The sequence below is a fragment of the Vicugna pacos genome, chromosome 17 (genome assembly GCF_048564905.1).
Source record: "Vicugna pacos chromosome 17, VicPac4, whole genome shotgun sequence".
Classification (NCBI taxonomy): domain Eukaryota; kingdom Metazoa; phylum Chordata; class Mammalia; order Artiodactyla; family Camelidae; genus Vicugna; species Vicugna pacos.
In genome coordinates this window covers 1,519,248-1,533,410 of record NC_133003.1, presented here as the reverse complement: position 1 = coordinate 1,533,410, position 14,163 = coordinate 1,519,248, and the positions used below count along the sequence as shown (strand labels likewise).

The following is a 14,163-nucleotide window of genomic DNA, read 5'->3' as shown; positions in this document are numbered from 1 at the left end:
CTGGATTATACACTCAACAAGGGCAGCGCGTTCTCCAGGCACGAGGCAGACTCCTGTAGTTTTGTGAAACTCTCCATTTCTCTTTCCCAGTGTCTCACTTTGCATGATAGTCTGGCTAACTCTTAGAGCAGTGCCAGAAGCCTTCTAAGTCAAGCACCGAAAGTGTGAAGAAGAGAGAGTCCCCACAGAAACCGGCAGCTTCCCGGGCCTGGAGCAGGTAGACTTGGGGTGGGCAGAGCGGAGGTGAGAGAGGGGGGCAGGTGCAGGAGCATGCCGGCTGGTAGCCACATCCGGAGGGAGAGACAGAGGCGTGTGCGTACCTCTCCGGTCCACAGTCTCCTGCTGGCACTCTCCGCGGGAAAGCGTCCTTCTGCTGGGGCTGGAGGTGCAGAGCGCACAGGGGGCCGGGCGGCGAGGACCCCGAGGGGCAGGTGTGGTGACCAGGTGTCTGCTGCCCAGGGTCCCCTGCTCCCCGCATGGCTGCATCCGCTACGTCTCTGTTCCCTTTTCCGAGCTCCCACTTTAGCTCTCAGAAGGGTCTTCCTGCCCACTAAGTGACAAGCCTCTTTGTCGTATTTCTCATCTAAATACACGCTCCCAACAATGGTGTTTTGAATGAATGAGTAGAAATTAGGAAAGTTGTTACGAAGCTGGAGGCTGAAAGCCCAGAAGGTGCAGGTGCAGACGGCCCAGGATGGACTTCGGGTCCCGAATCATTTCAGGAGTCCGCATACGGGACAGACAAGGCTTCACCTTCCTGCATCGTGAACCTTGTGGTTTCTTTCCTTTGGTTCCACAGGGTTAGTAGAGTCGGTTTTTTAAGTAGAGCCTTGGCTATTGAACTGCATTAAGCGGAGTGAAGGAAAGGAGTTCCTCCCCACGTAGAGAGCGGCAGGAGGGACGTCCCTGGCTACCTGGGGCCGCTGGGCTGAGGGAGGCAGTCGGGGGATGATCTGGCCGCCCTGGGGCGTGGCCACGCAGGGTTTTGTGACATCACCGTCAGTGCAGACCCCAGGCACAGAGAGAGCGGGGTGAGGGTCAGCTGGGGACAGGGCCAGGCCGGGGTCTTGCCTGCCATCAGTGTGGGCAGGGCTCTGCAGGGGGAGCAAATAATCTGGACACCCGGGCCTTAGAAGGACGAACAAAGGTGGATCTTGCTTTTCCCATACGCCAGGCTCTGCTCTCTGTGGGGACCCAGGCTGGGGGAGCAGCCGTATCTCAAAGGTGGCCTTTGCCACACACGCAGGGGCGTGCCTTCCTTCCCCCCAGGTCCTGCTCGCATCCAGGACTGGCTGTGTCCCCGGACCCCAGGCAGAATCCCTTGTGGCCCCACCCAGCCACCAGAGGAGCAGACCCGGGACCCTAATACCTGCCAGGTGGGAGGTGAGGGGGCTGCAGGACTGGGGACCCCTGGGACAATGAGTGGGAGACTCCAAGCCCTACATGGCTATGTGCGCGCTAGGTGGCCCTGGGTCCCTGGACGTCTCTCTTCCTGGCGGCCCCTCCCTGGGATCCTGGATGTTGAGAGACATCTACTGTGTTCTTGCTCTGTGTTCTCTTCAAGGCTCTGGGTCTGGGGGGACCAGGGCAAGCAGTCCCCACCCCCGGAAGCCCCAGTTGGGTGGAAGTCCACAGGGTTTCGATTGCTTTGTGTTCGCTTGACCACTGGGGGCGGAGGGGCTCCTGCGGCCAAGGGTAAATGCGGCAGATACACAGAGACCAGGACAACTCGCAGCAGAGATAACAGGGCTCAGCCTCAGGGGTGCACCATGGGTGTAGACAAGGCTTTGGCAATTGTGGGCATTGGAAACACAGCGGGAAAAGACGCAGACCCTCAAGGCTGAGGTGTCCCGGTCAGCGGAAGATGGGATTGGCAGCCCCGGCAGGTGACTGTGTCACTGGTGGCGTCCTTGTCCTCCAGGTGCTCAGAGCCCGGGTGAGAGGATCCGGACACTAAACTGGTTGACCTCACTGCCCCCACTACCGACAATAGCATGTCTGCCATCAGTGCACACCTGGTGATGGGGGTCCTCATGCGGCCACTTCATGAAAGGGCAGGTCACATGTGACGCCCAGCACCTTCGTCCCGGGACCCCAGCCCCTGACGGTGACACGTAGGCAGCTGGCTCCCGGGGCTGCAGCACCAACACCACTGTAGACACCAAGTGTGCACTGGACAGGTGTAAACACACCCCACCCTCCAAAGCTTCTATTTGGAAGCAAAACCTTTAAGAAACATGGCTCACCTAACAGCGTTCAAAACACATTGCTCCAAAACACAGCCAAGCTGGTGGGTGTCCTGCTGCCCAGACCATCAGAAGAGCTTCTCCTTACTTGTTTTCCAGAGTGAAAAATTCACTAAGCCCTTGGTTTCCTCTCATTGCCTCCTTGATTTAAAAAGCTTAGGAATAATCTAAGGTCTAAATGATGGTCTTTCAAGAAAAAAGTGTCTTTCCCTTTGGCAATGCACATAATGAAGGTATAATGCCACGCAAACCAAATTGCACCTGACGCAGCTTAAATAGCTCATGTTTTGAATTTGTCTTTTCCAAATCTCTTATGATAGAAAATGACAGTATTTCTCTCATGGCTGTCCCTATAAAAATACAAGAATGAAAACTGATGTTCAAATGACTCAAGTATGTCTGTATAATTCCCCGGCATGGGCTCCTACATCACAGGTGCCCATCAATTAAGAAGATTCAGTATCGTGCAGCAAAGGTCTGCGAGTGAGTCTATTAATTCTCATAATAAAATGAGAGAACCACGAACCTTACTTACGCCCCGCCGCGGGCCTGTGACGGAGTCCTCGTGAGCAGTGGCCGTTTTATTTAGCGCTGAGGCTGTGACAGAACCTGCACATTGCTTTGCATTACACACTACCTGTCTAGCCATGGAGCAAACGGCTTGGTACTTTCTGCTTCTACTTACAAGCGCAGCCAGTAATTGGAGCAGCTTCTCCACGCGGCTCCTCTGCTGTCAGGAGTGTCAGTAGCCTGGCTTCCCCGGAGCCTGGACGTGTGGTGGGAGGGGCCCTGGAGAAAGATTTTGTTGTTCTTTACAGTCAATAGTTTCCCTGCCTTTATCCCTTGTGTTTGCTTTCCTCCCCTCTCCACAAGGTTATCCGCTTCTTTTTGAGAAAGTGGTTATTTGAGAAGAAAATACGAATTAAAAAACAGTTACCTGTTTAAACATTGGACCACTGTGTTATATTGTTGTCAAAACCCAAGGAAATCTGACCTTATGGTAGTTGGAGCACAGTGGAAGTACGTTTCGGTTTCCTTGGGGGGCCAATATTTGGTAGTACATACCTGAGAGACTGGCAGCATGTCCCCCAAAATGGAACTCCCCAGAGTCCACCGACAGGTGAGTGGCGTGTCCACACAGTAGGATACTGGCCGCCGCGAAGAGGGATGAAGAATGACATGGGCTTCAACCTGGATGAGCACATGCTGAGCGGAAGAGGCCAGTCACAGACGACCACACGTTCCCTGATTGCCCTTAGGGGAAAAGTGCAGAGAGGGGAACTCTGCAGAGATAGGCTGGAGCAGTGGTTAACTGGGCTGGAGTAACTCCCACCTGCACCCAGGATGCACAGCAGAGCCACAGAGCTCAGCCAACCCGCAGCCAAGTGCATTGTTCTGAACCACCGCACTGGGGGTTTTTGTTCTGCAGCACAACTTGCTAAGAGCTCACTGATGCACAATTGATGTCACAGCCAACCTCAGGTCTTCTGGTCCAAGACTTGACCTGTCCTCCCTGCTGCCAGCCCCTCCATTTCTTGTAACACCATCAACCACTCATCTGCCGTTAACCAGGAATTGAGCACGTTCACTGGTCTGCACACAGGCTGGGCTGCACTTGGCACGGATGTTGAGACTGCTGGTCCTCGGTGCAAAGTGTGGCCGGAGGAGGCCCCAGTCACTGAGCCGCAGAATGGGACCAGGGGTGAAGCCCACACACACTACAGGCCAAGCTGTGCCTTCTCATCACACGTGGCCGCATGCCGTCTCTGTGCCCGAGACAAGAGGTGACACCTCCTTCAGCTGCGTCCCAGACCCTCCCCTCCCCAAAGGGAATCAAGACAAGACTGCAAGTTTATAAAATTTTTTTCACTTTTTTCAATGTATGGATTTTTAAAAATTTTTATTTTTTATTGAAATATAATTGATTTACAATGTTGTGACTTCAATTTATTTTTGCTTCAAGCATTCCACCACGTGGGGAGGGGTGTTAGGAGAAGAGGAAGTCACACCTCAGTTCACAGGAAACAGCTTCCCCTTCCGAAGGATGGCTCTTCGGGCCACTGACTTCAGCCTTCTCTGAAGGTTCCTCAGCGCTGCTCGGTGTCCATCGGGGCTGGGCTGCTGCCACGTCAGGGCTCTGACTTCCTCACCGGGACCCGGATGGGCTCGTGAATACTTCCCCCTCCCTCCACCCCTGTATCTCCACGGAAGGGCACCCACCGAAGCCCTGGGCAGTGTGAGCTGGTTCCAGGAGAGGTTGCGGGGAAGAGGCCAGCGCGGTGTCCAGGACACGGCACCTGCTGGAGAGAGAACCAAGCACCAGCTCCGTCTTCAGGGGGATTACTTCCGGCTCAGAAGGGCTGTGGGATGGACAAGTGTGAAAGTGACTGTCTCGTGCTTGGGAGGCCATGCTCTGAACACGGGCACGTTTGGGGCAGGCACCCCCTCCATGGTGCCAGCACAGACTCGCCCTCTGTGTGTCTGCAGGGTCTGGATGTGGCCGCGGGCAGTCAGGACACTGAAGTGTGGATGGCTGGCACCTGCCTGGGATGGGACCTCAGCATCATCTGTGTGGGGAAGACACCTGGTCACCACGTCCCTCCCATCAGATACCAGTGTTGAAACTGTGCGGCTGACACACTCAGCTGGCTGCAGGGCAATCCAGATGGCAGAGGCCGAGGGACGGCTTTGCCAAGACTCCCAGAGGAGACCTCTGCTCCTGCTTATGGGACAGCTACCTGGCACACCCCTGGGTGCCTGTCCGCTCCGTAGAGCGAAGAGACAGGACCTTCAGGCGGGCTGTGATTTACCATGTGGCCGGTAACCGGACAGGCATCCTCTAACATGCATGAATCTGCGTATACGTATCTGTGCAGGAGGCTGTTACACGTACAACTTAATTTTTTGTGTTTCACTATGGTAGGTTGATGGATGTCACAATTTAAAAGACAACAGCAAGGAGCTGGACTTGGTTCCAAGATAATTTAAAGAGAGAGATGTAGTAAAAAAAAAATTTAGAAAAAAAGAGAAAAATGCAGCCAAGTCTTTTCTAATGTTTTATAAACCCTGACTCCCTTTCGGAAACCTGAGATGACCTACGCCCTCCTGCAGACCCTAAGTGTGATTTGGGAAGAGATGCTGAAGAGCCTGCCTTAATGATGAGATGCCAAGTGCTCTTTATGCACAGACCTTGTCACAGTCCCTCTAGGCTGGTCGCCTCTGGCTTAGCCTTTGCTGGGATATTGGGGGTAAGCCGGTGGCATCAAACTGCCAGGACAGTGGGTGCCTTTTCGGCTTCTTTCTGTAAACTCGCCTGTACCCGGCATGTCTCACGGGGGCAAGGGGCCGTGGATCCTACATCCTTATCTTCCAGGCTGCCGGTGCGGGGGAGCAGCTGCTGGAGATGGGCTCCCTCTGAAACACACGCGCTCCCTGTGGACGGTCCCTCCCTCCCCCAGGGACTGGTCAGCACTGTGACCTGGCCGCGCAGTCCAGGGCAGAGACACATTCTGATGCAGCGTGTTAGAGGTGCCCTCACCTGGACATCGAAGCTGTTGTCCACATCCCACCTGACTTAGAAATTCCAGTTTACCCCTTTCACAGGTCGGTGAAATTTCTCCTTTCTTTCACAGTGGTCCCAGATCCGGGGGGCAGGGCTGCGCAGATCAAATGTGGATGTTTGTTTCCTATGCAATCGAGAAACCCTGTGCAAACATCCTCAGCGTGGACTGCTTCTAAGTCTTGTTTGAGAACTCGGCTTGCCTCCGCGCCCCCTGCTCCTGGGCAGAATGAACCCTGGGGGCACGCCAGGACCCCGGTGGGCGCAGGCGCAGCGGCAGATCCGGGGGCACGGTCAGGGAGGGCAGCAGCCTCCCGGCGCCTGCTCACTCCCATGCACATGGGAGAGTAAGGGAACCCTGAGTATTTCTGCCGCGGACAGACACGCTCACACACTGAAGCTCCTCATCCCCACCTGACTGTCAAGTTCTCTTGAATGGTGTCTGTTCTTAATCCTACAACATATGCGGATGCAGGGCATGGGGAAGAGAGCAATGCAAGCTTTGCTGAGTGAAAATCAAGAGGGTTTCCCGTAACCTCATCTGGTGATTTGGTGATAAAACTTCTTTTGAAGTCAGCACATGGCTCCCCCTCCACGACTGGACCTAAGGCTCCGAGCTGTCACCCAGCACTTCAGACAGGTGGCAGCGTCCCTGGGACCAGTCACCCAGCACTTCACACAGGTGGCAGTGTCCTTGGGACTGGTGGAGGGCTGGGTGGCTTGATGGTGCGGGCCACCCGCTTATTCCAGAGTTTCTTCCACCACATTTCTTTAAAAGCTCACTTAAAAGAGGAATAGAACTGGGAAGCCTTCAAAATTCAATTAAAGCTTTCAGTGCTAAACTGTATTTGGACATTTGAAGTGGACGCTCTCCCTCCCTTCAAGAGGCTGCAAAATTTGTTTGTTTGTTTTGAGTTTTGGACATGAGGCAGAAAGGATCTCTCCCCGCTTCAGCATTTATAACTTTTAGATACTTTTTTTTAGTCAAACTCGGGGGACTCTTCACCAAATCAAGTGTCTGCCTTTTGAAGAAGTTAGTTTAAGCTAAATACACCATTTGATCATTGGAAATTGAAAGCAATTTCAATCTCGAGAGGATGGAGGCAGTGGTTTGGAAAGAAGAATCACTATATTGTAAACATTTTCCTATAAAACATTAGGAAGGAAATAAGAACATTTAGACCTAATGTTGGTTTTTAAGCAGCTTCCACATTCTCTTTTTTCCTTACTACTCTTTCTTTTTCCATTCATGGTTAACCAGTTAGTATCGATAGAACAGATATGAACTTATGTTTTAAGTACGTATCAATAGTACTCATCTAAGGTACTAATAGGATTTGCCAAGGAAACATACAGCCCTGTGTTGAATGTTAAGAGAGAGAAATTGACTGCAAGACAGAAGTGTCCTCCCTTTGCACCGGGACAGAATGCAAAGAGGCTGTGGTGAAGAGACACCTATTTCCATCCAGGGGCTGCGTCGTCTCAGGACGACCGTGACGGATGCTCCAGATGGGAGGAAACTGCGGCTCCAGGAGGCTTGAGAAATGTGCCTCTACAGACCTCGTTCTGGGCGAATTTGTTTATGCCAGATTGCGGCACAAAACGGCAAAGTGGACCAGTGTGGGGTAAAGACAGACGTGGCAGAGGAGAGAACGAGGAAGAGCGCCTTCTAGTCACTGCAGTGTGCTGTCCCCTAATCTCTGGTCATCACAGCTCCAATGGTATGAATCATTACTTATTGATCGGCCTAAGTGCCCTTCTTGTCCTGTGATAGTGGAGCGTGATGCTATCTGATTTCCCACCTCATCGCTTCTCGGCCTCTGGCTAAGATCAAGTGCTTTCCCACCTCATCTCTGCGTGACGACCATGCAAAAAGCTATCTTTGTTTTCGAGATTAGATGGAACACCACAGAAGGCTTTGTGTATATGAGCAGAAATATTACACCATCGATGTCTCGGTTTCCCGTATAAACAGAGCACGTCGCGTTTACACAGATCATGAAACCATTAGTGCTGACGGCTTCTGAAAGGAACACATGCTCTGACTTATGCTTGGCGCATGTATGCCATTTGGAAATGAAGTATCCTTCATTGATGTGCCATGAGTTTCAACGTTTTTAAGCAGAGGGGACACTGTAATTTGAGTATGATATTCCAATTGGTTAATTGGGTTTTCTTGAATGGATGCACAAGAGGGCTTTTTTTTAAACTGAAGTATAGTCAGTGTACAATGCTGTGTCAGTCTCTGGTGTAGAGCATGATTTTTCATTGTACATACATATATTCCACAAGAATTTTTGATGCGAACAGGTCATCCGCATGCTATGTAAGAATAAAAATGCTTGAAACACACTATGAAGCACCAGCCCCGTCATAGGAGGAAGCTTATAGTAAGATGACCACTTGCTCTCAACAAGTGGGTTCAACATTTAATGGCGTATACTTGTAGGCAAAAACAAAGTGAATACAGAAGCACACACACAGAGCCCAGACACACTTACAAGGCGTATCCATGTGCATTAGTATGTAAGATGTGATGTCGGAGGCTGGCCTGCAGACGCTGAGGTCCCAGCTGATGAGGGGAAGGGCGCTGGGAAGTCTTGCTCCAGTTTGCTCTTGCTGGTTCCAAACGATGTCATTTTCATCCAGTCAACTCTTTACTTCACATGGAATTTACATGAAAGCTCATTAATCACTGGCATATTGACCTCTTCCCAGTATCTTTCCTTTCTGTCTTCTCTACCCCATAAGAACATGGCGAAACTGGTTTGGCAGAAAGGAGAGATGGACATTTCAGCGAGTAACGGGAAGAGATCAGGGAGCTGGAAGACGTGGCTTTAATCATTCACGGAATTGGGGACGATACAAGCGATTGGCTAAGATGAGCAGGAGGCTGCTCCTTGTAGTCGACTGTGGCCAAGAAGTCACTTAATTGGCAAGACAATCGGGAAAGGAGATGGCGGGTCTCAAGACAATGATTCTTGCTGTTCCTCCTGAAGATGCTGACAAGGAAACATCCCAGGTACAGAGCAGGTAGGATGCCCACTTTCTTTACGGCTGGAAGACAGAACTGTGGTGGAAACGAGGGCCTCTCAGCTGAGAGTGGACGCTGGTTGCCAAGATCTTCTTCTGGTTCAGAAGGTCTGGGGTGGGACCTGAGACTCTGCTCGTCTAACTGACCCCCAAGGTGGACGGATGCTCGTGACCCCAGGACAACAATTTGAGTAGAAAGGCCAATCTGGAAAATGGAGAAAATGCAGGTCTTAAATATTAATGTTTATGGACACATATAGACAAAACCACATTCTAGATAAAGATGATGAATGACAACGCATCACTGAAGTCACTGCAGAAGTTTAGGGTCACCCACTACAGTTATGTACATTTAAAGATCCAAATATTTAACTAGCACCATTTTCTTTAGTTTTATCTCCCTTTGCCTCAAGGGCAAATCTTAACTAAGAACAAAGTGAATTACTAACGGGGAGGTCACCCTCAGCCTGTCATTTCTAATACATAGTAAAATGAGAATTTCTCTGTGTTATGAGTGCCTTATGAGAGTATTTCATGAGGTAGACGCTACGTTTTCAAGTGTACCTGTTTATGGAGTTCGAGGCATATTTCTTGGTGTCAAAGATGACTCTCTGCAGAATATTTGGTCACAAAATTAGGAAAGAAACCAAGCTTAGACATCGTGGTAATTAAAAACCAGTAGCTATGCTTCGGGGAGAATTGTTGACACACAAATTACCCGATGTGATCTGTAAACGATCAGAAGTGGTGCTGACTTTCGTTGTGCAGGCTCAGGACATCTGGAGGAGTGATCTAGAATGCCTCTTCTTTTTCAAACAGTGAAGAACCGTATTTCTCATTCTCTCTCACTTGACGTACAGTTGGCCCAGGAGTAAGGCAGGGATTGGGGCACTGACCCCCACGCAACTGCAAATTCATGTTTACTTTTGACTCCCCAGAAACGTGACCACTAATGGTCCACTGTTGACCAGAGCCTCACTGATAACATAAACAGTCTGTTAACACATCTTTTGTATACGTGTTATACACTGTATCCTCCCCGTCAAGTAAGCTAGAGAAAAGCAAATGGTATTAAGCAAACCAGAAGGAAGAGAAAATACATTTACAGCACGTATGTGAATCTACGAAGAAGAACCCATGTCTAAGTGGAACCCACGCAGTTCAGACCCGTGTGGTTCAAGGGTCAACTGTAAGTATTCACGGAAGAAACTTGGCACTGAAGCATCCGCCCGGGGCACTCGGAGGATGTGCTGCTCGGATGGGAACTGAGCACAGTCACATGAAATAGATCTTCTCTTGACCCCTCTCCCGTCGTCTTCTCCCACACTGACTTCTGAGAGTCTCTGGTGTCCAGGGGTCCTTGTGGCCCACTGTGGGTGACCGCAGCGTGGCCCTGAGATGCTCCTGTGGAAAACCGCACCATGCGTCCCAACACCCCGTGGCTGAGACCTGCGTGCCCATCACACCATCAGAGCCCGCGCGAGGGAGGGACATGGGTTTTGACAGACGCCGGCGCGTGAGCTGTGCAGGCAGCTCGGTAGGAACACAGCCACGTAGAAAGGGCTCCGTGCCTCATGAAATTGGCACAGATCATCTAGACTTGTCTCGGGGAAGGCAGCGAGGAGGGACATGAGTGGGCAAACCAGGGTCGCGGCCCTGCAGGTGTCACTGGAGCCCAGTCAGGACAGATGAGCTTCTCCAGATGTGGCTCCGCCTCGCTGGGCCCAATTTCGCTGAACAGCGGAGCTCTGGTGAGAAAGTTAGTGGAGTAATGAGGCAGCTGGATGGAGAAACAGATGGAGCACCTCACAAACCAACTGGGACTTAGTATCCCACTGGCCTGGTCGGAGGCTGGTCCTGAAATACAAGAACAGAATCACTTGCTGGCCAAACACAGCACGTGGTGCCCAAGGAGAGAGGACCAGGATGGCACCCCTAGGCCAGGGGCTCCCGTCTCCATGTCTCCACAAGCCTCCCCTCAAGACTCCTACTGTTTTAACCAATAACAACCTTATTCTCATCTCTGCCTCCCCTCTCTGCTCTGATTCTCTCTTCTTTGCAATCAGACAACCTCTTATAATGACACAGTGCTAATGGTCTGGGGACCCCAGTTGCACTGAGGTTGAGGATGAGTCCAAGGTGATCAACACCAGGGGTCACCTGGCAAAGCACAGGGGTGGTGAAGCCAGGCTTGGAACCTTGAGCCTTGGGTGGAGGGTTCGCACTTCTTTCATTAGAAAGCTGTTGGATCTCCATTCCGTATGCACAGATCTCTGGGAAGTTAACTGCACTATCAGCAGTCATTCAGGACTTCTCATGAGCAAAATCACTTTGGCTTTTCCCAGAAACTCCCTCAGAGCTCGTCTGTAGGGCGTGCAGACCTCAAGGCTACAGTGCAACCTGCGACGGCTCCCGGCCTGGGCATCCTGTCCCCAGGGTCCCCAGGCAGATGCACAGCAGCCCTGGGCCTGGCTGTCAGTTGTGGAAGTCGCTCTAACCTGGTGATGCTGGTCCCGGGGTGGGGGGCAGAGGCCTGGGGATTGCAGCCAAAGGCTGTGGGCAGTTTTCATCCTCTGCCTCGTTTTAGTTTAAAAATTTTTTTTTCAGTTTTATTGAGATAAAACTGCCATATAACGTTGTATAAGTTTAAGGGGCACAACATGGTGACTTGATACAAATGTGTACTGCGAAATGGTCACCACAAGGTGGTGTAGTGGACATCTGGCCATTCACATCGTTATGTATTTGTTTTTCTTGTGATGAAAATGTTTAGGATCGGCTCTCAGCAGATTTCAGAAACATGGTAGCACGTTGTTAACTGTGGTCACCGAGCCGCGAGTATGTCCCCGGAGCTGACTCACCTCATAACTGGGCGTTCGTACCCTCTGACCACCATCAGCCACGTCCTCGCCTTTGAAGCCGTGTAATCGCACCCCAAGTGGGTGTTTGGGTCCCCATGTCATGAATGGAAAATGGGGTCTTGGCTGGAATTGGTGTTGGCCTTGGAGTACTACAAGCAGTGACCCTAAAAACACAGGGCAAAGCAGGCCTGTCCCACCCTCTGTGCTGGGGGACCACAGTGGGGATGGGGGACCGTGACAAAGACTAAAATCTGAGGAGGGGCATATACCACTGAGGTCATTGTCCTTAGTGTGTCCTTCCCACACAGGACACGCCACACACCCCTGTGTGCACACACATGTAAGTACACACGCCACACATGACCACAGTAGCAGAGAACAGCCCTCAACAGAAAAATCAATCAGAACCTGTTTCATCACAAAGAAATCCTCGTGAATGACTGGCCATGAAAACAATAAAACAGAAGTGTTGAAGATGCTGGTTCTTTAAAAGGTGGACCTTTGCCGACTGCATCCAGCCTGGTAAAAACGCAGACGGGGAGCCTCGCTAACTCCCCGCTACTCCCTGCTTCCTCGCTGGTCTGCAGAGTCTGCTCCAAGAGCGGCAAGACAGAGTGGGGGGAAGTAGGGACCCCAGAATCAGAAGTCACAGCATAAAACAGGGGTCCAATCTACTGTTTATGAGGGTGAAAAGTGAACAGTATCTTTTGTAAGATGTTCATGTGTTTTAGAGATCCAGTTGAAGGGATACAGAGGAAGCACTTGAAATGCCTTTTGGATTAGGGTTTCAGTCCTCGAAGCAACACCCTGAAATTTCATTTTTAACACCCTGGAGCGACCACCATTAGAAATTCATTGCCTTCAGTTAAGGGATGGCTCCTATTACGATGCAAAACTCCTAAGAAGGCTCCCGCATTAAGTACTTATCAGTAACCAACACCTCCTCAAGAATTGGTTTGTCCGATCTTCTTTGTTGAAGACCAGAGTCCCTGTTAACCCAGGGGCAGAAACTTCCAGAGGGCAGTGCTGGCGGGGGCCCCTTTCAATGCAGGGCACCGCCTGGGTGGGAATAGGCATTTCGGAATGAACGCCTTGTCCTGGAATCTGCCTGCCTCCGCGGGCCTTTGGATGTCCTGTCCTGGGGCCGAGCGACCTGCGGGAGGGCTGGGCCATCCCACTCTTGGCCCCGAATTGGGCTCCTGTGACTTTCTGGAGGCCGGCATCCCAGCCAGAGGTGTGCCTGTTTACTGGACCGTGATTCTGCACAGACTGCGAGGGATACTTGCTCGTGGGCCGTGAAGTGTTGTTTTCATGGTTTTAATCAGCGTATAGGATGGGGATCGGACTGAGCGCAGCAGATGGAGTGCCGTTCAGGCGTGCAAGCAGCTTCCCTGGGAGATGAGACCCTGCCCTTGGCCCCACCTGACCCCTCACTCAAGTGGTCACCTGCAAGGATCCTTGTGGTTTTGAGCTTGCCTCCTTCCAAAAGCCACTTTTTCCTATTAACAATTGTAGTTAGGAGTGAGAAGAGTGTGTCATCACTCAAGAATAGCCGGTGACATTGACAGGAAGGATATGACAACAAGTCAGTAGCTTTGGTGAAAATTAGTAAGTATTAAGCTATTCAACATTAAGATTTGTAAGATTCTTAGGAAATGTAATAAATGCGTAACATAAAATTTTTTAGCAGAAAAGATACATCTAAGAACGAATTGTGCGTGTGTGCATACACTCATCTGAGCGCCCGTGTGCGTGTGAGCTTAGGTGGGCAGTGAACACTCCTGGCTCAGCAGTGCTTTATCAGAGCGCTTTTAGTTTGTTTTAAACCTAAAACATGATTTTAAAAAAATCACTTTAGAGGGACAGTCTACCTTCCTTTTTTCCCTAAAAAAATTATAGTAGTCAAAATAAAGGGAGTAAAAGAAGACTTGCTGTGTTTTTGGGAAAGCCTTGTGTGTCTATCCTAAATTTGTGAGATTCTGATCTTGCAGGTTTTGAACTCAATTCAGTCATGGAGAAAGGACCAGTTCCAGGCCTGAGTGATGACAGAACAGAAGGGAACCTAACAGCACTAGTATTTCTTTACATCTGTTAAATAAAGGGTTTACTCTATGGGAGTATCCAAGATTTTATTTTCATAAAATCGTTTAACCTTAAATGTGTGTTCACAACAAGAAAGAGCATGGTGGGAGTAAAGAATTCAATTGGATTTGATCACTTTAGGGCATGAGTAATTGACAGTATTAACTTTAAACACAGAAGATAAAAGAGGAGGGGTGGGACCTTGAGCACATTTCCTTCTTTGAAACTCAGTTTTCTCATCTATAAAATGGAGATAATACTGCCCACCAGGGAGGTTTATCTCACAAATAAGATGACGCATTCCTTTATTCAGCTAAGATTTACAGAGCACCTACTGTGTGTCAGGCAATCTCAGAAATGCCACCTTTTCAATGGTGGAAAA

The 14,163-nt window shown here is 50.5% G+C and overlaps 1 protein-coding gene across 1 annotated transcript in view; it reads left to right on the top strand.

Annotated features, from left to right (window-relative positions):
* LOC116285931 (P protein-like) overlaps nucleotides 1-13,811 on the top strand; it is a 186,513-nt gene extending 172,702 nt beyond the window's left edge. Inside the window, exon 25 of the mRNA XM_072940872.1 lies at nucleotides 13,691-13,811. The gene's annotated coding sequence lies outside the window, so the exon portion shown is untranslated. The remainder of the gene's footprint in view (nucleotides 1-13,690) is intronic.
* The last annotated feature ends 352 nt before the right edge of the window (nucleotides 13,812-14,163 follow it).